General features: G+C 41.1%; 1 long non-coding RNA gene across 4 annotated transcripts in view; it reads left to right on the forward strand.

The window, feature by feature from the left end:
• The window catches only part of LOC118539214 (uncharacterized), a 55,150-nt gene that overhangs the window by 27,301 nt on the left and 5,951 nt on the right, over positions 1 to 21,898 (forward strand). For 3 of the 4 annotated variants that reach the window (XR_013449087.1, XR_013449086.1, XR_013449088.1), the window contains 2 exons: positions 9,045 to 9,267; positions 9,474 to 9,958. This is a non-coding gene — a long non-coding RNA (uncharacterized LOC118539214). Of the gene's footprint in view, positions 1 to 9,044; positions 9,268 to 9,473; positions 9,959 to 12,736; positions 13,156 to 21,898 lie in introns of those variants that run through there. The other variant, XR_013449089.1, reaches the window with a different exon arrangement.

The raw sequence follows: 21,898 nt of genomic DNA on the forward strand, positions 1-21,898 counted from the left end.
GAAGGAAATAGGTGGGGCCAGCCCAGCCCTGTACAAATATGTGAATGAACCCAGTTTCTTTTCAGGGTCCTTCTGTATCTTTGGATACAATCCCTTTCCCTTGTTCTCCATGTCCTCACACCCCTCTAGTCACCCACCCTCAGCATCCTCCTTAGCATGCCATGACCAATCTTTCCCTTCCTTTGTCCCTATTGCAAGCAACATCTGCTGTACTATGTCTTTAGGGAGTCATATCAGTAATAACACTTAAATAATGGCCAATAAATCAGAGTCTCAAAATATGTTACATTTATCCACTTTCCCCAGTAAGTCCGATAAGCTTATTCACTTCCATAATGACCAAGATAAGAATGTGCTCCTCCCAGAAGTCATATTTACATTGTGAGAGAGATTTCTAAGCCTAAATCCAGAAATATATTAATCACCTTCAATAGCGTTTTAATAAAGGGGAAAGAATTAGGCAGGAGTTGCCCATGTAGGGCAGGGGTTCGGGTTCCAGGGCACTAGCAGGATGGAGGGAAAGGTGAAATAGGGCTCACTTCCAGCACCAAGGTGGTGTGTGACTAGCATAGCATCAGCTCCATACTAAGTGCCTGATCCGTAATGAATCAAAATGTGGGACGCCTGGGTGGTTAAACGTCTGCCTTCAGCTCAGGTCATGATCCCAGGGTCCTGGGATTGAGTCCCACATCGGGCTCTCTGCTCAGCAGGGAGTCTGCTTCTCCCTCTGCCTGTTCCGCCTGTTCTGCCTGCCGCTCCCCCCTGCTTGTGCTCTCTCGCGCGCTCTCTCTCTCTGACAAATAAATAATTAAAATCTTTGGAAAAAAAATGTGAATGGAGGTTTAGTGAAAGGACAATTTACACAGCTGTGGGGTATGGTTTAGAGAAGCAGGAAGGGATGGCGCAATGTACAGGATGAGCATGAACATGGTGGAAAACCCATATCAGCTCTCAGTCTGAAGGTGTGATGGCAAAGAGTGGCCATCAGCCCTCGAGAGGGCTGTGGCTTTTGGAGAAGGGCTGTTTAACAGGAGTTGTGGTGTTTGGTAGAAGAACGCAACCACGGCCCAAACATGGCCTAGCAGGTAGCAATAAATTCCCGGACCATTTTCTCTTCCCACCCTCCAGTTTTCCGTCTGTACCTCCCATTGGAGAACCCACTGGAAGTCAAAGATGCAAGGGAGCCTGGGTAGAGCTTGGCCTCCCAAGGGCAGATGGAGAAAGGAGAAGCAAATAGAAATAGAATATGTTTTAGCACATTAGTCTTTAGCAGCTTATACTTTAGTACGGGAGACAGACTGATATGAACATAATTTATGCACAAAGCGGCCATCAAGGTAATTAATAGAAGTGTGTTATTTGATTCATTTTATAAAATAAAAATTCACTGGCTGCTGGCAGGCCCTGAGTAGGGTCTGGAGGTCTCCAAATCTTCAAATTAGCCATAACTATCAACCAAAGTATCTTTTCCATCTTTTCTCCCTCTTTCCTCGCCTCCCTCCCTTACTTCCAACAAATATTACTTGAGTCCTTCATGTGTGGCAGGAATTGTGCCTGTCATCTGCTCCTGGTTGCTTTCAGTCCTGGGGTGGCTCTCTATCACACCTGCCCCTTTCTCTCTGTCCTGCAGACTAGCCTTTCCAGACCCTTTTTGAGGGACAGTGACGCTTCCCTGTTGCTTGGGGCAGAAAGAATGGTGATGTGAAAGTTTTTTCCAAAAGAGTAAGCTGTGTGGAATTTTTAAGCTCAAGTGTAGACTGGGGAGCAGAGGGAAAGACTGGGATTCTGGAAATCCTGGGCTAGAAGGTAAAGGCTGTGGGGCAATGGGAAAGGGGAATAGCTGGGAGATCTAGTTCAATGTTATGGGGGGCCTGTATTAAATGATGGCTCATGTTGCTTCCTTTTCACCCCTTCCTGAAGAAATCAGCACAAATACAGAGGAAATCTACATCAGTGGGTGGAAGCAGAGCCCTCTCAGCTCACTTGACCCTGGCTGACCCTTTTTCAGACCTAAACCAGGAATGCAATGGTGTACAAGACCCATTCAAACAGTCCCAGAACCATTAAGCAATGGAGACTGGCTCTTGGACACTTGGCATGAATTTCTGGCAGTTTCCCCTCACCAACATGCCTCCCTCACCCTGTCTGTAGGGACCTCCGTGTTTATCTTTTCCTCATTCTGCCAATGGTCACTGACCTGATTTCATCTTTTTTTTTTTTTTTTTTTTTTGAGAACGAGTTTTCGGTCTGTCTTTCTCTCCCCTGTCCCTTAGAGCCACTGTTTTGTTGACCAGCCTATTCTGAAGTATCTCTGAGGCATCCCCCTGAATTTTACTGAGTACCTACGTATCTGCTAGACAACGTATTTCATTGCTTTTACAACTTCTCCTTCCTCCCCTGATGAGTCTTCAAATGTCATCGGGGCCTCCATCTTGGTCTCCACTTAGAACAGCATAGTGGTCAGGAGCGTGATACTATAGACTGCCTGGCATTGATGTCTGCTTCTGCCATTTGAGCAGCAATGTGGTGTGGGAGAAATCACTTACCCTCGTTGAGACTTAGTTTCCTCATCTGTAAAATGGGAATCATAATAGTTTTTTTTTTTTAAAGTTTTATTTAATTTAGAGAGAGAGAGAAAGAGAGCGTGCACAGGGGGAAGAGGCAGAGGGAGAGGGAAAGAACCTCAAGCAGACTCCCCTCAGAGTGTGGAGCTGGACATGGGGCTCGATCCCACCACCCCAAGACCATGACCTAAGCCAAAATCAAGAGTTGGACGCCTAACAGACTGAGCCCCTCAGGCGCCCCAGGGACAATAATAGTTCTAAGTTGTGGGGATTAAAGGAGTTAATATCTATAAAATGCTGGGCCCCATGTCTGACCCCTGGGAGTCCTCAATAACAGCATGCTTTTATTACTATGAGTGCTGGGTTGTTACTATGGCCCAGGGCACAGGATAGAGTGCTCATTCATCTCTAAATTGTGTTCTGTGCTCAGTTACAAGGGTCTTCCAAGAATAGAGATGACTTAACAGTTCTCAGGTTTATGTCCATGTGAAACTCCATCTTCTCAAGAGGAGGAGACCAAGGTAGGGTTCAAGCTCTGGTCATTAAGGCAGCTGGAAGCTTTGTCTAGAGCTTCCTTGCAATCAGAGAGTCAATTTTTGTTGGGGCTGATGGTCCCTAGACCATGGACTAAAAGTCCACACTGCATTGATCAGTTGAAACAACCCCAAGACTTACAAGCTATGATCTTGCCTAAGACCGTAGAGGGACCCAGCGGTGGTCTGGGCTAGGGCAGTCTCCTAACTCCGAATACAGCATTCATTCTACACCACTGGGGTTTTCGTGTTTTATATATTTTATCCATCTATCTGTCTGTCTCCTCTACTTGGACCTTATTCCCCTAAATTAAATCTTTTCCAGAGCCCCAGTTTATGAAGAGGGAAAGCTGAGCTGCTGTGGCTGATGGGAGAGGCAGGGCCTGGATCCCTGCACACTGGCCTTTTCTTTGCCTTGTGCTGGGGCCCTTGAGACGGCCCACATTGCTATCTTATCGGTACCTATGCATCTTTTTCTTTGACATGGTGTCAAATTCCATTTTTCTAACCAGTTTTTCGGGTATATGGAATGTTTGAACCTATCCCGTCTTACAAGGGTGTTGTCAGCAAATACTCTCCATATAATATATTGTAAATGGAGAAGTTTTTGGACTGATCAGCTTGAACTTTGGTCTTTGCAGGAAGCCTGGAAGCCAGCCTGGCTCTATGACATTGGCCAGGGTTTTGGAGGATGGGAAGGACCCTAAATCAAACAAGCCTACACCCCACTTTCATAAACCCAAATATCTCTGTCCTCAGCTTGCAGCACACCCAGGATCAAGTTCCAAAAATTCCATTTAGTTTTCTTGGCTTCTATATTCACTCAGTTACAACTGGTCCAGAAGGAGTCTTGGCACTAAAAGCCTGCAAGGAAAAGCCTGTTTCTTTGAATGTTGTTGCCCAATTTTGCAGACATTTTAGGTTCAGATAAGGTTTTGGGTGGCCAGTTAATTCTTTCTACATGTTGTTCTGAAATGAACCCAAACCCTGCCACCTTCTGAGATTCTCTGGTCGAATCGTGGCACTAATAAGCTGACATTCCGGACTCTACAGCCAACTTTTCCTAAAGGTCATTTCTCCTCAGTGTTCCTTCCCGGCCATGCAGCTCTCCTTACCCTCAGGTCAGGGGGAGTGTAGTCTGTGCCTCTTCCTCTGGTCCCATGAATGGCTGCTTAGAGACATCTGTGTGGGTGTTCTTGTGTTTCCCTTGAGAAGATAAGAAGAAGATTTCTTGGAAACATCACCTCAGCTTTCTTAGCTATTGCTTATTTTTTTTTAAATTTTTTATTGTTATGTTAATCACCATACATTATATCATTAGTTTTTGATGTGGTGTTCCATGATTCATTGTTTGCGCATAACACCCAGTGCTCCATGCAGAACGTGCCCTCTTTAATACCCATCCCCAGGCTAACCCATCCTCCCACCCCCCTCCCCTCTAGAACCCTCAGTTTGTTTTTCAGAGTCCATCGTCTCTCATGGTTCATCTCCCCCTCCGATTTCCCCCCCTTCATTCTTCCCCAAACCACTATCTCTGCCCTAGTCAATTGAGCCTTCCACTGTTGGGGTTATGATGAGAGCTAAGTGTATAGTTTCTTTCCTACTCAGCTGTCTGTGTGTGTGTGTGTGTGTGTGAAAACGCAAAGGGGCAGATAAAGGGGAAGAAGTCCCATTATCTTCTAAGCTCCATGAGGTCAGGAAACATATCCACTTTGGTAACTGTTGTAACTGTGGTACAAAGTAAACATTCAATAAATATTGGTTGAAGGAATGAATGAACATCTGCCTTCCCATATCAGTAGATCTCTCCAGCCTCAGGGTTAAAGAGTACAGCAGTCCCTGAGATCCAGGGCGTGGACTTCAGTGGATTGTCTGATTATGCTGTGGAGATGGCTCAGTAGGACTCCCTTTAAGCCAAGGTGGTGGCTTATATCATATGTTGGAGGGTGTTGGTACTTCCTAATGCTTACAATAATCTCATGTCTTAGGGTCTTGAATGTGATTTGTTCAGAATGTTATTTGTACTCTCTGAGAATGCTGATGTTCCTGGCAGGATAGCCCCTTTAGATTTGTTAGAAAAGTGTGGCTGGAACATAGGTTCTGGAGTCAGATGAGCCTGAGTTTTAACTTCGGTTTCACCATTTATCATCTGTGGGACTCGGATAAATTATTTGACCTCTCTCAGTGGGTTTCCTTATCTGTAAAATGGGGATAATAACATCTTCGTCTCAGAATTATCAACCTTAAATGATAGTGAGTATGAAAGGTGACCAGTCATGTACTGACATGTAGGAGACACTCAAATACTATGAGGTCTTTTTCTTGCTCTTCTTTCTAAAAGCAAGGTTCTAGGGAAGACGTATTGGAGGGTGGGAGGAAAGAGAGTGTAGTAAGCACAAATCTTGTTACAGACTTAAAAATTTGTCTGGGACTAGTCCCATCGACCAATACTGCCTAATTGTCATGTAAAACTAGTAAACAGGGAAATATGAAACTGTTTCCAGTTATATAATTTTATTGGATGGAAGAACCTAATTTTGCCTATAGTGTCTCTGCACAAATTAGAAAAGTACTTCTATGGGGCTCTCAACCCTCTGGGCATATGGCTTGGCAATCAGAGTGTGCCTCTGGGCACATCTGAAAAGGGGCCATTTCCTCTGGGCAGATGCAGCCCTGAGCCATGGCACACAACTTGGTAGAAAAATCTCAGGCTAAATATCAGTCCTCATCTGCCCCTTCAGCCAGTTGCCCCTATGCATGAACTACTTGCCCAACCGTATGAGATGGGTTTGCCAACCAGAGACAACAATTTGCAGTAAACTTGGACTGAATCATCAAATACAGTAGAAATTTATGGAGGAAAACCTATTTGAGGCAGAAGACCTGGTTGAAATCACTTCCATTTCCAAGTCTTTAACCCAGGGCGGGGTTACGAAACAGGTAAATACTTCAATCCTCAGTTTCTTTATTTATAAAACAGTGATAAAAATACTCTATTATCTATTCCTACATAACAAATTATCCTAAAATTTTGTAGCTTAAAAAAGAATAAGCATTTATTACCTCACATAGTTTCTGTGGCTCAGGAATTCAGGAGCAGATTAGTTGGTTGGTTTGTGTTCAGGATCTCTTATGAGCTCAAGATTTTGGTAGGTCAATCTGTGTAATTAACGTAATACGAACTAAAACCACAAGAGCATTTTATAGATTTAGAAAAAGCATTCAGCAAATCTAACACAGTTTCACGATAAAAGCACTAAAAAATTAGGAATAGAAGGGAACTTACTCAACTTGGTAAAGGCCATCTATGAAAAACTTAACGCTAACATCATCCTTAATGTTCAAAGACTAGATACTTGCCCCTAAACATTAGCAACAAGACAAGGATGTTGCTCTCACCACTTTTATTCAATATTATAGTAGAAGATCTAGCCAGGGCAGTTTGGCAACAAAAAGAAATAAAAAATCATCCAGAATGGAAAGGCAGAAATAAAAGTATTTTTAGATGACATGATCTTATATATAAATAATCCTAAGGAATTCACAAAGACGATTACAACTAATAAATAATTTCAGTTAGTTGCAGAATATACTTGCAATGAATACTCTGAAAATGAGATTAAGAAATCAATTCTATTTGTAATAGCATCAAAAAGAATGAAATACTTAGGAATAAATTCAACAAAAGAAGTGCAAAATTTATACTCTGAAAACTACAAAACATGGTTGAAATACATTAAATAAGCTCTAAATAAATAGAAATCATTCTATGTTCATGGATCAGAAAAATTATTTTTTAAAGTTTTTTTATTAATTTGAGAGAGAGAGCGAGCCCATGGGTGGGGGGGGAGGGGCAGAGGGAGAGGGTTAAGCAGACTCCCTACGGGGCAGGGAGCCCTACACAGGGCTCAGTCCCAGGACCCCAGGGATCATGACCTGAGCCGAAGGCAGAGCTTAACCAACTGAGCCACACAGGTGCCCCAAGGATCAGAAAACCTAATATTGTTAAGATGACAATATTCCCCAGATTTATCTACAGATTCAATGTAATTCTCATCAGAATTCCAGCTTGCTTCTTAGACAAGCTGATTCTAAAATTCATACAACCAGAATAAATAAACAGTCCTGAAAAAAAAAGAACAAAGTTGGAGGACTCATACTTCTTGATTTCAAAAATTATTATAAAGCAACAGTCTTTAAGAAGATAGTATGGTAGTGGCATAATGATAGACATGTAGATCCATGGGATAGAACTGAAAGTCCAGAAATAAATCCACGTGTTAACTGATTTTTGACAAGGGTGCCAAGACCCTTCATTGGGGGAAAGAATAATCTTTCTGATAAATGGTACTGAGACAACTGGAAATCCACAGGCAAAAGAATGAAATTGGACCCCTATCTCACACCACGCACAAAAATTGACTCAAAAGAGATCAAAGACTTAAGTGTAAGAGGTAAAGCTATAAAACTCTTAGAAGAAAACATAGGAGTAAATCTTCTTGATCTTGAATTTGGCAATAGAATCTTATTTATGACACCAAAAGCATGAGCCACAAAAGAAGCAATAGATAAATGGGACTTAGTCAAAATGAAAATATTCTGTGCTTCAAATAGCACTATCAAAAAAGTAAAAGGACAACACACAGAATGGAAAAAAAAATGTAAATCATGTACTTAGAATCTAGATATCTAGATCTAGAGTATATAAGACCTCTTGTCTAGATCTATAATATCTAGAATATATAAAGACCTCTTACAACTCACTCTTACAAAAACAAATAACCCAATTAAAAAATTAGCAGAGTACTTGAACAGACATTTCTCTGAAGAAGACATACAAATGGGTACTAAACACATGAGAAGATGCTCAACACCATTAGTCATCAGGAAAATGGAAATCAAAACCACAATGAGATGCTACTTGACATCCACTAGGATAGCTCAGTTCTGCAGCCCTGCTTGTTAATTCAGCATTTGTCTCCTCTTGGCTTTATTATGTGGCTAAAAGATACAAAGACGTAAATGGCAAAATTAACAAAGAGAAAGGGAAGAGAAACCCAGGCCTGGGACCCAAGAAGAAACACAGCCTCCCTGGGGGATTGTCTATGAAAGGGTGCTCTGCCCCCCAATTTATATGGAATCTGGTCCAGCGTCAGGCAGGCCCTAGGGGTGTGGTTTCAGACAGGATGGAGATGAGGGTGTGGTAGAACTGTAGCCAGATGGTTGTAAGCGGCCAGCCCTGTCCCTCCCATGGTTACAGCTTCCGGAACACAACACTCCTTGTCTCCAAAACCCTTGACAGCAGTGGAGTTCGGGCTGTCCTCTGGTGCTCTTTGGTTGTCATTCTATCACAGGCAGCACGTGGGCTCAATAGGATTATAAAAATATAACCCCAGGTTCACAAGTTAAGAGCAGAATCTGGTTCTTTGGGTAGTTGCCGTCATTGGCTTGAGTGTGTCCTTCCAGCTTTCTGAGTGTTCTTTCCGTAGCTCCAGAGCCTTCCTTGGCCGTCTCTCCGGTTTACTCCCCTAGTTGCTTAGAAATCTACCCCCTCACCTGTCTAGGTACCTCTCTCATAATTTTAGAAATATTAATTAACCTTTGTGTTAGATGTTTCAGGAATGTTTGGGTCTCTGATCTCATCTAGTCCTCAATGTGACACTGGGACATGGGTAACGTTGCCATCGTTTGAAAGCTGAGAAAACGAAGACATGAAAGGTTAAGCAATTTGTTGAGTAGTGCGCAGCCGGCCACTGGCGCCCACACCCGGGTTCTCTGGGCTTTCTTCTGACCCTGTGGCTCCTTTCTTCAGCCCCAGACAGTAGGGTTTCCCTTAACCCTACTTTCTTGGGGAGAAGACTGACCTGATATAAGAAGCTCACCTAGACAAAAATAACGCTTTATACATTCTCCCTAAACATCCAATTCTGATTTGGATCATTCGCAGGAGCTCCTGTCTAGCCCATTTAGAAGTTAACGAGAAGACAGAGCACAGAGTGAGTCCTGGGAAGGGCCAGAGGCCACTCATTGATGAGCTTACAACAACTCAAGATGAAGGTCAGCCTGCAAACCCTAGATAAATTCTGGAATCATTCTTACCTTCAAGAGGCTCCTCCAGACTGGCCTCAGAAGGGGCCTAGCACTGGTTTGGATTCCTGCCTTGTGATGGGGTAAAAACTGGACCATCATCTGTGGGCATGTGGGGGTGGGAGGGAGGACACGGTTATGTCTTATGCAGAGATCTAATGACCTTGCTCATCTTGTGATACTCCTTAGCACCTAGCACAAGTTAGCACCCAGCAAATACTCAATAAATGTTTTTTTAATTTAATCACATGGTAACCAATATTTTGTCTTGTTTTTTTTCCCCCTCCAGGAAACCTCTTCTACACATGAAATACACTTAACTGAAATTCCTCCCTCTCTCCCTCCCTTCCTTTCCCTCCACCTCTTTCTTCTTTTCTTTCTTACCTCCTTCTATACGTTCACTTATATAGAATGTTAGCATTTTCAGAGTGTCTTCCAAGTCTCCTCAAGCCCTATACAGAGAAGGGCAGAATATAAACAGATAATGAGCCTCCCCCAAATAATCTCATTTGATTTGTACATTTCACCACTTTTACCCACAATGCATATCAAATATAAATTATCATTAATTCATTCCATCCCAAATGCTAGTGTTGGTTTTATTTTATTTTTCTACTTCCTGTACTAAGAAGCTATTACCCACAGTCCTTCACTCCCACCTCTGGAGGGAGAAAAAAAAATCCTCTTGTTTTCTGTGGGTGGCCTGTGAGGGCTCCTGAGCAGATGTTCTGGGAGTTGGATTTCAGCATCTGTGAATTCGACTGGATCACTTTGGTAAGCTGTTAGTATTCCATAAGCTGCCACCTGGGTACACCCCCCCCCCCCACCTCTATTACTTTTTCCCCTCTCAGTTCAATTCTATTGTTTAAACAAACTCTGCCAGTTTCTGACTATGTAGTTTCTTACAGTGATGAGTGCCAGCTGCCTAATATCCAGGGAAGATGTCAAAATTATTTAGATCATACGTATATTGATAATTATTTTTTTTTATGTTTCTGATGCATTCTTTTCTTTTTCTTTTTTTTTTTTTATTATGTTATGATAGTTCTTATCTCATTTCTCTTCTCTCTTAAAGTCCCAATTCAGGGATTTGAAGGACATCAAAAAAGTGAAATTTAGCAATCAGCCCTTTAGAAAATGATACAAAATCTCTTGAGCAAGCTCCACAGTTTTCTTTGAACAACTTACCCAAAGTTTTCGATACAAAATGCAATAGTATAGCCCAGCCATTTCTGTGTATACCTTCTTTGAAAAGAAACAGCATGAAAGTGACATAAAGTGAATTCTCAGGCTCATGTAGGACAAATAGCCCTTTATGGCAAGTGATGGAGAAATCAAATCAGTGCATTGAAAACGCAACTCTTGATGTGATACTTATGTTTAGGGAATAAGTATTTGAAAATTTAAATTTATCAACCTGGTTGAAAGTGACCATATATTTGTGCATTGTAAATGTATGACTCTGAAGGACTGAAGGAAGGAAACCAGTAGGAGAAAAAAGAATGATAATCAACAAACTGGAGTCCACCAGCTTAAAGGGTCCCCTGTGGAGGGTTTTTTTTTTTTTTAAAGACAAAGAGGTCTAAGAGAACTGCTTGTTTCATAAGAAAACAATATGGTTTTAATAACATAAGAAAAAACGGTGTTGATCCATGAGAAAGCAGGGAAGGATAGAAAGAAATTAACTTGGCAGGGTCAAGGGTTGCTTTAAAATGATTTCAGAAGTGGAAGTTCGCCAGGCAACCAGTGAAAAGGATGGTCAAAAATTGAAATAATTTTCTGAGAAAACCAGAAGAGCTAAAGCAGGAGATGAAATGCAACTAGCAAATGATATAAAGAGAAACAAGAAAAAAAATTATTTAAATATTTAAGCCATAAATGAGAGATAAAGAAAAATATTACCCTTCATAAATGGAAACAGCTGAAAATATGGGATACTTAAGTGCTAAAGTTTTAAAACTTTTACATTATGAAACTAGTAGCTCAAGTTTTAATCCCTCTATTCATGCACAACCATTTTATATGCATTTTTGAAAAACATTTTGGTACAGTTTCTTCTATCCCTGAGCTATATAATACTTGAAATGTGGCTAGTTCAAATTGGGATGTGCTGTGTCAAATACACACTGGATTTTGAAGATTTAGTAAAAAAAATCCCATTAATAATTTTATATTGATTACATGTTGAAATTGTTATATTTTGGATAATTGTAAGTACAATATACCTTTAGAATTACTTTCCCGTAATTACACAATTGGGTCACATTATATTTCTATTGGACGGTGCTGTTCTATTCTTTATTGTCTATATATAACAATTATGAAATCTTTGTTAACGTAGAATCATCTGAAGTTAATTAAAATGAGAATCAAAATTTCATAAGCAGTTAGAAGGAGTGTGATTTTTATCTTGAGAATATAATAAAAATTATACAAATAATTTTATTATAAACCTTTAAAATAAAGGTTAGGTTTTATTTGCAATTATACACTAAATCTTGGAAGAAAATGTCAATAAATAAAATGATGGGGGAAGGGATTGTGGGATGGTTTTTCCAAAGAAAATGAAAGATAGCTTAATACTACATCTTTCACTCTACATTTGATTATTTTGTAGCGCAATTATAAAGAGGACCAGTTGTGCAAAGATGTTTGAAAAGTTCATCAATTTCCTGAATCGCCTCTCATAATACTTTAATAGATTATTCTCTTTTGCTTGGTCCATCTTGTCATCATTCTTGTTAATTTTCTCTTTGATTTTTTTTTTTTTATTGATTGAATTCTCGAGATCCTCATTTGCTAGTGATTTGTGCAGCTATCTAAATGCCCTCTCATTATTTTAAATCTTCCAACTATGGAGGCTTGGATCATGAATATGTAGATAATGAGACCCCTGTGTATATTTATGTTGCTGGGGCAGCACTGTAATACAGGTCTATGCCCCACCTGTCACTTAATACTGCATCACAGTTATTCTCCAGTATCTTTGAGAATGCTTGCTAAGCATCATCTGAGGTGAATGACTATGTAATAGTCTATCTTATGGGTAAACTGTAATCTATAAGTTATTGAATCATTCCCTTATTTTGGATATTTATGCTTTTTTCTCCTTTTTTGGGCTATTTTTATAAACAATGCAATAAATAACATCTCTGAACACAAATCTTCATTACATTCCTGGTTTTGTTTCTTGTAGATACCGGGAGGTGTAATTGTGAGATAAAAAAATCTGGATAATTTTATGCAAACTGCCAAATAGTTTTTTTGGCTATTGATAGTAATTTATAGTCTTACCAGTGGCATATGAGTGTACATGGGATCACCTTTGCCAACACTGAGAATTTTAAGAAAAATATTTTTGTTAAGCTAATATGTGAAAATAATATCGATTTACTCTTTATTTGAATTTATTTGATAATGGTTTTTAAAATGTTTATTAACAGTACTTTGTTTTCTGTAAATTCTCTGTTCATGTTATTTTTTTTCATTTATCTATCTATTGTGGATGTTTTTGACTCCATTTATTTGCAAGAGGTTTTTTATATTAAAGATATTAACCCCTTTGTTTAGTGTATTCGTAACAACCTAGGCTTTTACTTCTTTTTATTATTATTAAGTATTTCAACATATAGAAATGGAGAATATTTGTAAGAATTCTTTATACTCACCACCGGTTTTAAAATGATAAATTTTGTCATATTTGGCAAGACAGTACAAAAATAATTGAATCCCCTGTGGAAGTCCACCCCTAGTTGCCACCGTCAGCTGTCCTCAGCCCCCACCCTCACCCCAAGAGCCAATTGTTTTTTTTTAGATTTTATTCATTTATTTGAGCAGCAGTGGGGAGCAGCCAAGGCAGAGGGAGAAGCAGGCTCCCTGCCAAGCAAGGAGTCCAATGTGGGGCTCTATCCCAGGACCCTGGGATCATAACCTGAGCCAAAGGCAGATGCTTAACCGACTGAGACACGCAGGTACCCCCAAGAGCCATTTTTAATGCTTCTGATTGTCATTTCTTTTTTCTTTTTAAAGATTTATTTATTTATTTATTTGAGAGAGAGAGAGAGAGCTCATAAATCTTTAAGCAGACTCCCCGCTGAGCATGGAGCCCAGCTCAGGGCTCTATCTCACAACCCAAGAGATCATGGCCTGAGCTGAAACCAAGAGTCGGAGGCTTAACCGACTGAGCCACACAGGCTACTCTGATTGTCATTTCTATGTATGTTTTTGTATTCACTACACATTTATGTGACCATAAATTATGCAGAGCATTGTTTTTCATGTTTTAAAAACATATAAATGGTGTCTGTCATGCTGTATGTCTTTAGGAGGTGGTTTATTCTTTTCTTTTTGTGAGCCAAGGTAATTTTTTGGATTAATCCATGGTAATCCACTTTAACTGCTATAGATATTTAATCATAACTATTCATTCTTCTGTTTTTTTCTTTTGCTGTTACAGTTAATGCAAAAAATTTAGAAATAAGCTTTCCTGTGCACTTGTGCTATAGTTTTTCTAAAGTGTATATACCTAGAAGGAGAATTTCTGTCCATTCAAAGAATGCTTATCCTTAATCTTACTACATATTTCCATATTTTAATCCATAGTGGGTTGTACCAGTTTACATTAAGAGTTCTTGTTTTTCTGCATTTTTGAGAAAATTTGATACTGACAAGCTTTAATTTTTTAAAAAAACTTCCTTTTTCTTGATTCTAGTGAGGTTGAGCATCATTTCATTAGTATATTGGCCATTTGGGTTTCTCCTGCATATTTCTTATTTGTATCTTTTGGCCATTTTCTATTGGGTTATTCTTTCTTATTGAATTAAACAAGCATTTCATATTTTTTGGACGTTAATGTTTTGTTGATTATATGCACTGAAAATATAGTCTCTCAGTCTATGACTTATGCTTTCACTTTGTTTTTATATTCGTAATACTGCAGAAATTTAGAAAAACCTATTTAATCAAATCAATCCAGTTTTTCATATAAAGTGACTGCTTTTTGGCTTGTTTAAGAAAATCTCTACCCTGAGATCATGAAGATATTCTCCCAGTTTTCTTCTAAAAATTGTGAAATTTTCTTTTCCAATTTGTATTTAAGTCATTTGGAATTTATTTCTATGGTTGGTGGGATGGGGGAGATAAAACTTCGTAGGTAATCTGTTGTATTAGGATTATTTATTAAATATCCTGTCTTTTAAGAAAATCTCCATTGATTTTTTTTTTTTTTTAAGGTCACTTGTCTCATACAGGAAGTTTTAATTTATATGAAACTCTGCCTCTGAGCTCTCAATTTGGTTCCATTGGCTTATTTGCCCATCCCTTACTAATACACTCTGTCAATAATTCTACTTTATAGGAAGTCTTGATCTCTGGTAGGGCAAGCCTTGTTTCTCACTTTGTCTACTTCAGCAGTGTCTTGGCTATTTTTAGCCCTTTTCTTTTCCATGTGACTATTAGGATCAAATAAATATCTGAATGGAATCCTGTTCCTTTTATGGATTTATTTAGGGAGAATTGATGTTTTCGCAATATTGAATATTCCATTCATGGACATGTTTTATTTCTCCATTTATTCAGGTTTTCTCTTAAACATTTTAATATTGCAATTTTCTCAATAAAGATTTTACACAATATTTGTTAGCTTTCTAGGCACCTTACAGATTTCATTGATTTTGTGAATGAAACTTCTTCCATTAAGTTTTCTAATTGTTTATTATTTATGGACATCTCTCGACTTTTTAATACCTTTATTGAGATGTAATTCACATACCATAAAATTCATCCACTGAAAGTATACAATTCAATGGTTTTTGGTATATTCAAAGATATGGGAAATAAAGATATGGTCTTGGGAAATAAATCTAGATAGGTTGGAGTTTTATCTTATGAAAACTCTTGTGATGACTTGCAGCACAGACTGGAGTAGGAAAGCCAGACTCTTAGGCAGGAGGCCTTTGCTATAGTCAAAGTGAGTAATAATGAAGACTCTTCATTTGCACTTCATCAGTTTTAAGATGGAGTCCAACCAATTAACTCACCCTGATTGACAAGGGCTGACGTGGTCTTTCCCCTCCTTCTCCAGCCTCATCTTCCCCCTTGCCCTCTCAGCTCCAGCCTCACTGGCCTCTTTCAGTTTCGTGAACCTGCTATGTTCCTTTTGATCAAATGATCTGAATAAATTATTCCATCACTGAGTAACTCTCCCTTCTCTCAGCATGCCACATCCATTTTTCTAATCAACTTCTACTCATACTTCATGTCTCAATCCTTAATTATGTTCTTCCCTTTCAGAATACTCATTTCAATTTTCAGTCATATATTCATTAGTGTTTTCTTGAGCAACATCTTTCTCTCTCACCAGACTGTAAATTCCATTGCTGGAGCAGGGACAATTTGTGTCTGTTTCTGTTTGCCTAGTTCCCTGCACAGAGCCCCACACAGAATAGGCCCTTAATGCATATGTGTTAAATGAATAAATTAAAGAAATGAATTTTCTGAATTAGGGAAGGTGAAGTCAGTAGGAATAAAATGGATAAAAAGAAAAGGAGATGGCAAAATTTTTTAGAAAAAAAAAACTGACTTGACTTGGTAATTGACTAAATATGGGGAGGAGAGAGGTAGAGGAATTAGGAATAGTTCTTAAGTTTAGCACTCTAGTGATTAATTAAGAGAGAAGTTGTGTTATTAGTAGAAACACGGAAACCAGAAAGAGGATGAAATTAATTTTAGATATATCAAATCACTATGAAGACCCTGAGAAAGACAATATCCAATAGGCAATTTCAGGTATAAGGAAATTAAGATTTTAGACATGTTTTCAGAATAAAACAAACACTCATCTAAAAGAGTGGATAAAATAAACAAGGAGAAACATAACAATAAAAAAAATTAAAAAAAAAAAAAAAAACAAGGAGAAGAGAATAAACAGAATAGCAGAGGTCCTGGGAACTAGACCCTGATAAATGTCTATATTAAGGAGCCAGTAAAAGGAAAAGGACTCGACAAAGGGGATGTGGGAACAGGCAGAGAGATGGGGACGTGAGGTTGTGTTCCGCCATTGAAGTCATGGGAGGAGCGAATCCCACCGAGTGGAACATCCATACTGCAGAGGAAGAATGAGGACTGAAAATTAGCCATTGATCTTTAGATAACACTCTGGTGACCTTTGGGAGTCAAGTTTTCATAGAGCATGAGGTAAGGAAAAATACTGATTTTAGGAAAACAAGGGACTGCTTGTATAGATCAGTGATTTAAGAAGTGTAGCCATGGAAGAAAACAAAAATAAGATTGTAAATAGTGTAAGAAACATCAAGGAACATCAAATTATTAGAAGTCTGAACGTGCTTATAAGCAGACGAGAAGAGGTCTGTGGAGAGGAGAAATTGAAGGGGCTGCCAAATAGGGTCAGCCATGCTGATTGAGGGAGAGAGGAGGGTTTGGGAAGATGTGACCAAGGAGGTGGTGAGTAAGGGGACACTCTTTCTGGAAGGAGCAAAGTCTTGAGGTGGAGGAGATCACTCTTAGTCAGATAGGAGATTATCATTTTTTGTCAAGACTGCTGGAGATATTGGAGTCAGAGGGTGAACTGGGTGCTCGAAGGACATTGGCAGTAGGGAATAGGTGTCTACATGCTCAGTATTCTCCACCTGCACAAGCTCAGACTAAGAAAAAAAAAAAAGGGATGTCACCCTATAGCAAGCGGCCTGTTGTCCAGGCCAGTAGTGAGACAGCCTCTTTAAAATGCTCCAGAAGCCAGGAGAACCCAAATCAGCGGGGGGGGTGGGGGGGGGTGGGGTGGGTGGGAAAGAAAGAAAAAAAACACCCAGAGGGGCTGACACACAGAAGCAGTCACTGCATTCCGGGATTGTGCTCACATCTGGCTCCAGACACTACCTGCCTCCGCAGAGCCGCCTCTGAGGACTGTGGGAAGGGGCTCTTTCCTGTGCTCGGAGGCAGTGATGAACATCTCTTACGTTTCCTCTCAACAATTTCAAAAGTGTTTTCCCAAAATATGATCTCATTTCATTCTCAGGGCACCGTGGCATTATTGTCCTCAATCTGAAGATGCCAATCATTGAATGTCTTGAGTAAGGTCATGCAGCTCACATGTATGGAGGCCTTTTGATTTGAAAACCTTGGCTCTTTCAACCACCCACATGTCTACCCCTGACTGATCCACTTTAGTGGTGAGGAGATTGGTTCTGGAAATTGAGAGGCAAGAATGGAGAAAAAAAAAAAAAAAGAAAAGAAAAGAGGTGGATGACAACTCCGGATGGCAAAAACCTTGTATTTATCACTCAGCCGGAGTTTGCCAGGGATAGCCATCCCCTTCTGTGGGCCAGGAAGCCATTCCCATATATGCTGGAGGGAACGAACGGCACCTATAAATTTAAGATCTTCTCATGGAAATAAAAGGCTTAGTGAGTTCTTAGAAGCAGTAGAGCAGGCAATTTATGTGTGTCTTTGGCAACCACGGTGGTGGTTGGGGCATGGACAGGAGGCAGAAACGTCTAAAACTATACTTGTCAATGTTAGGCAAACCCCATTACCTGAAACACAAGAGAGAAATGGCCTGCTTCCTCCTCCTTCACTTGCATGTGTGCTGGTCCACTCCCAGGTGAAGGGCACTGACCGGATGTGTGACCCTGGGCAAGTCACTTCATCTCTCTGGGCTTGGGCTTCCTTTCCTGGAAAACAATGAGCTTGCACTAGATGATTCCTAAGATCTGACTAACTTGAGTCGTCTCTGAGTCTATGGTTCTTAGGAAGATGGAAATCATGACAGCAGGAGGAGAAAAGTTTCTTCACTCGGACTTCCCGCTCAAGGCTGTTTTTCTGATTTCCCTCAGGGGCAGGGAAATCATTAGTGAGTCTGTGAAACATCATTTTCTAGGTGGTGGGCTATGCCCTTGTGCTATTTGTAGAACTATTGAACTAATTAACCGACCAATTAACTAACTAATCACCTGACTGACTGACTGACACATACCTGAGCATTGGCCAGAGAGCTGGGAAGGAGCCTCTGCGAGCATCCTCTACTGTGGAAACCAGTGTGCGCTGCTGAGGCCTCCCCTCGGCAGGCCTGGCACTGCAGCCTCCCACAGACCCCAGATGTGGACAACAGGCCTTAAGTGGCCCCCTGGACTGGTCCTTCAGCCGGGCCACCGGGCCTTGGAATCAATCATTTCCAAGCCAGAGTCTTCTCTCACGCTCGAGCAGCCGGGCGGCAGCTTGGGGATGTTTCCCGACGGCAGCCCTGTCCCTGCCTGGTGCTCCTCACCTCGCAGGGCACCGCTGATTTGGGTTTCACGAGGCTGTGCCAAGTGCGACGAGGCCCCGTGTGCACTTTCTGTCACGTGCCCCGGTGACTCAGGCCCCTTCTGGTTCATGCTTGTCGGAGTCTGGGAACCAGGGAGGAAAGGTGAGAGAAGCCTTTGCAGCAGTAGCTCCCCAGGAGGGTCTGGGGTTGAGTAACTACTGGCCCACAGGTTGCCCCGAAGCTGCTGAATGTGAGCGTGACGATGAAGTCATCGTGGGGCAGCAGGACCTCCGTTTTCAGGCGAGGTTTCTAGAGCCGTGTTTCCAGCTGCAGGAAAGAATCTACATTTCACCACTTCCTTTAGTGAAAGAGTTTGGTATTTAACCACCTCGTCACCAGAGAGATTTTGGGGGGCTATTTAACCTGAATCCCCCCTGCCACGTTTCGGGGTGAGTCCTCTTATTCTGGGAGACAGAGTGGAAAATTCATTCCGGGACAGGAGGGATGTCTAAGTAACCGTAAGGGAAGATGCTTATTCCCGCTTTATTTTCTCTTCCGTGCCAATCTAGAGCCCTCTGTTCTTTCACACTTGACTTCAAATGTCCCCTGCCCGCCCCCCAGGAATTTTGCTCTGGGGAACCCTTGCTTTCCATGGAAGAGACCAGAGCACTCAAGCTCAAAGTTTATTTGATCACCCCTTCGTTCTTGCTGACAGGCTGTTTTGAAAATACTTGGAGTGGGGGCACCTGGGTGGCTCAGTGAGTTAAGTGGCTGCCTTCAGCTCGGGTCATGGTCCCAGAGTCCTGGGATCGAATCCTGCATCGGGCTCCCTGCTCAGCAGGAAGCCTGCTTCTCCCTCTGCCTGCCGCTCCCCCTGCTTGTGCTCTCTCTGTGTCAAATAAATAAATAAAACCTTAAAAAAAATCCTTTGAGTCGATTTCAGGGCACAGTGCTGTGTATTCCCTAGTAGGGGTGATTCTCTTTAATACAACCATGATGTGGAAAAACCCCTGGGCTTGGAGTTAGAAGTCCTGGACTCTTCCCTTGCCAGCTGTGACTCAAGAGGCTCAACCTCAGAAAGACTCAGTTTACTCGTCTGGAAAACAGAGAAAATGAGGCTTTCACTTCTGGGGTCACAGCGATGATAAATAAAGGACTGTATATAAAAGTGCCGAGGAAAATGGCTTTCACTTAACAGGTGACCCACAGACCCTAAGTCACATTCTGTAAGGGCAGGGCCTTCCTCTGACTTCCATGTCTGTAGTTTTTCTCTGTAAGGCCTCAGTGTGCTGCTTTGCCCACAGGGAAAGCTTTGTGAGTGCTGCTCACTGATCCTCTATTTGGTAGCTGAGGGCAAGCAAGCTGGAAAGGATTTGGGGCCATTTTGAGGTCTGCTGAAGTCTGGAGAAGTCCAAGATCGAGGCTCCCTGCTCCAGGTGGGTGGGAGGAAACGGGGAAGATGGTGCAGTGTGTGTCTGAGCTGGGGAGTGAGGTGAGGCACGATCCATGGACTGGGAATGTAGGGAAAATGGAAAAACTGAGGATTTGGTCCTCGAAGAGAAGTCGGGTGCAGGCATACGTGGGAGAAAAAAGGGGCCAGCCATGTGCCATCTGCCTCTTGTAACTTCACCGGCTCTTCAAGTTCACCTTTGTACTGCCTTGTCTGTATGACTGAGTTGTTTCAATAAGTCCATTCCGATCCTTATCTGTGGGAGGTGGGGTTTCTTTATCCAGGTGCGCAATTTATTACCTAGGAAGGTGCAGAAGGAAGCCGCAGACATCATTTCCCCCAGAAAGCACGGATCTTGTCTTCATCTGCTTCCTTAGTTCTTCTTCTCTGCACAAGGGTGGGAGACCCAGGAGATGGCTACAGGGCCGCCCTGGTGAGTACAGGGACAAGTGTTGACATCGCTCTAATGTGACCCCGGGTGAAGTGGGCAGGATTGCTGCGGGATTGAGCAACCCACTCTAAAGGGTGCTGCTGAAGGAAATGAGATTTGAGTGGGAAACACTAAGCCTGGAGATCGATGAGGGCCAGGGAGGGGTTTGTTTACAGAAGGTGAGGCCTTCTCTTTCTTTCCATGAGGCCGGATGAATGGAGGCCAGGGAAACTGCTGGAAGGTCAAGGACAGGGAAGGTGACGTCCTCCACTGCACAGCTCACCTCTTCGGTCAAAGCAAGTGATGCAGTCTGGTAGCTACAGCTTATTGGTTTTTCTACCGCAAGCACCTTGACCCAGGATAGGGTAAAACCAGGTGGTAAATAGATGCTGGTGCATCGTGGGTTTTGTTTTGTGGAGCCTCAGATACAGAGAACTGAGTTAAACACATTCTTTAGTTTGTATCGCATTCTGGTTTTGTTTCATTATTTGTTTTTCCTGTTCATCCTTGATCTTTATCCCCAGTTCCCTTCTGTCCCTTCCCTCATTCCTACTCCCCCCCCCCCCCAACCACCAATCCCTGATGCACACAAGACATTCTCTAACGATAGGACAAGTAGGCTTATACATGTGCTCCCTTGGCTCTCTGCAAGAGCTGCTCTGGGCACATACCCAGCATGGGGGGATTGCTGGACATAAGGTACATGCTCACTTAATTTCACTAAATACTGCCTCATTGCTTTCCAGAATGGCTGTGCCAGTTAATGTTGCTTCAGAAATGCATGAACACGTCTATTTCCTTGAGTCTGACCGTCACTTGGGAAAACCTGGATTTCTAATCTTTGTATCTTGGATGTGTATGAAGTAGTATATCGTTGTTTTAAAATTTGTAATTCTCTGATTTCCAAGCCTTCCTAGAAGTACCTATCTCATCTCATACTTGGTATCCATTCTCTAAATTGTGTATTGTTACATGTTTTGCTCATTTTTCTTTTGGGTTTCCAATCTTTTTTCATGAAGATTCGTGAGTTTCTTATATATGTTAGACATATAATTATCCATGTATATAGATACTATAATTTTGTTTTGTGTTCCTATCCTGTTTTGGAATCAAGGTTATACTTATTAGCCTCACAAAGTGATTGATAATTTAATTTCTATAATGGCCATTTATCTATGCAAGTTTTTAATTTATTCCTTGCCAATTTTGGTACTTTATAAATTCACAGTAATGTATCTAGGTGTGGATGGTTCCATTTATCCATGTCATATCACACTCTGTGTGTCTTTTCAATTCTACTTCTCTCCTCTGTATGTTAACATTTTATTGTTTCTTTTTCAGGGAAAAAAATGATGTTTATTGTGCTTGTTTATTGTTAATTAATGTAAGTCTCATAGTATTTTCCTGCATTTATTTCTCTTCTTACTAGAGTACTTCTTCCAAGAGAATATTAAAAGACCTTTTACATATGCTTGAGATACCATTACCTTGCCCCAAATTTTAAAAATAGTTTAATCGGTATTAAAATTCTAGGTTGATGGTTCTTTCAACACTGGAAAAATTATTCTTTTGGCC

This window comes from Halichoerus grypus, chromosome 6 (genome assembly GCF_964656455.1).
Source record: "Halichoerus grypus chromosome 6, mHalGry1.hap1.1, whole genome shotgun sequence".
Lineage (NCBI taxonomy): Eukaryota > Metazoa > Chordata > Mammalia > Carnivora > Phocidae > Halichoerus > Halichoerus grypus.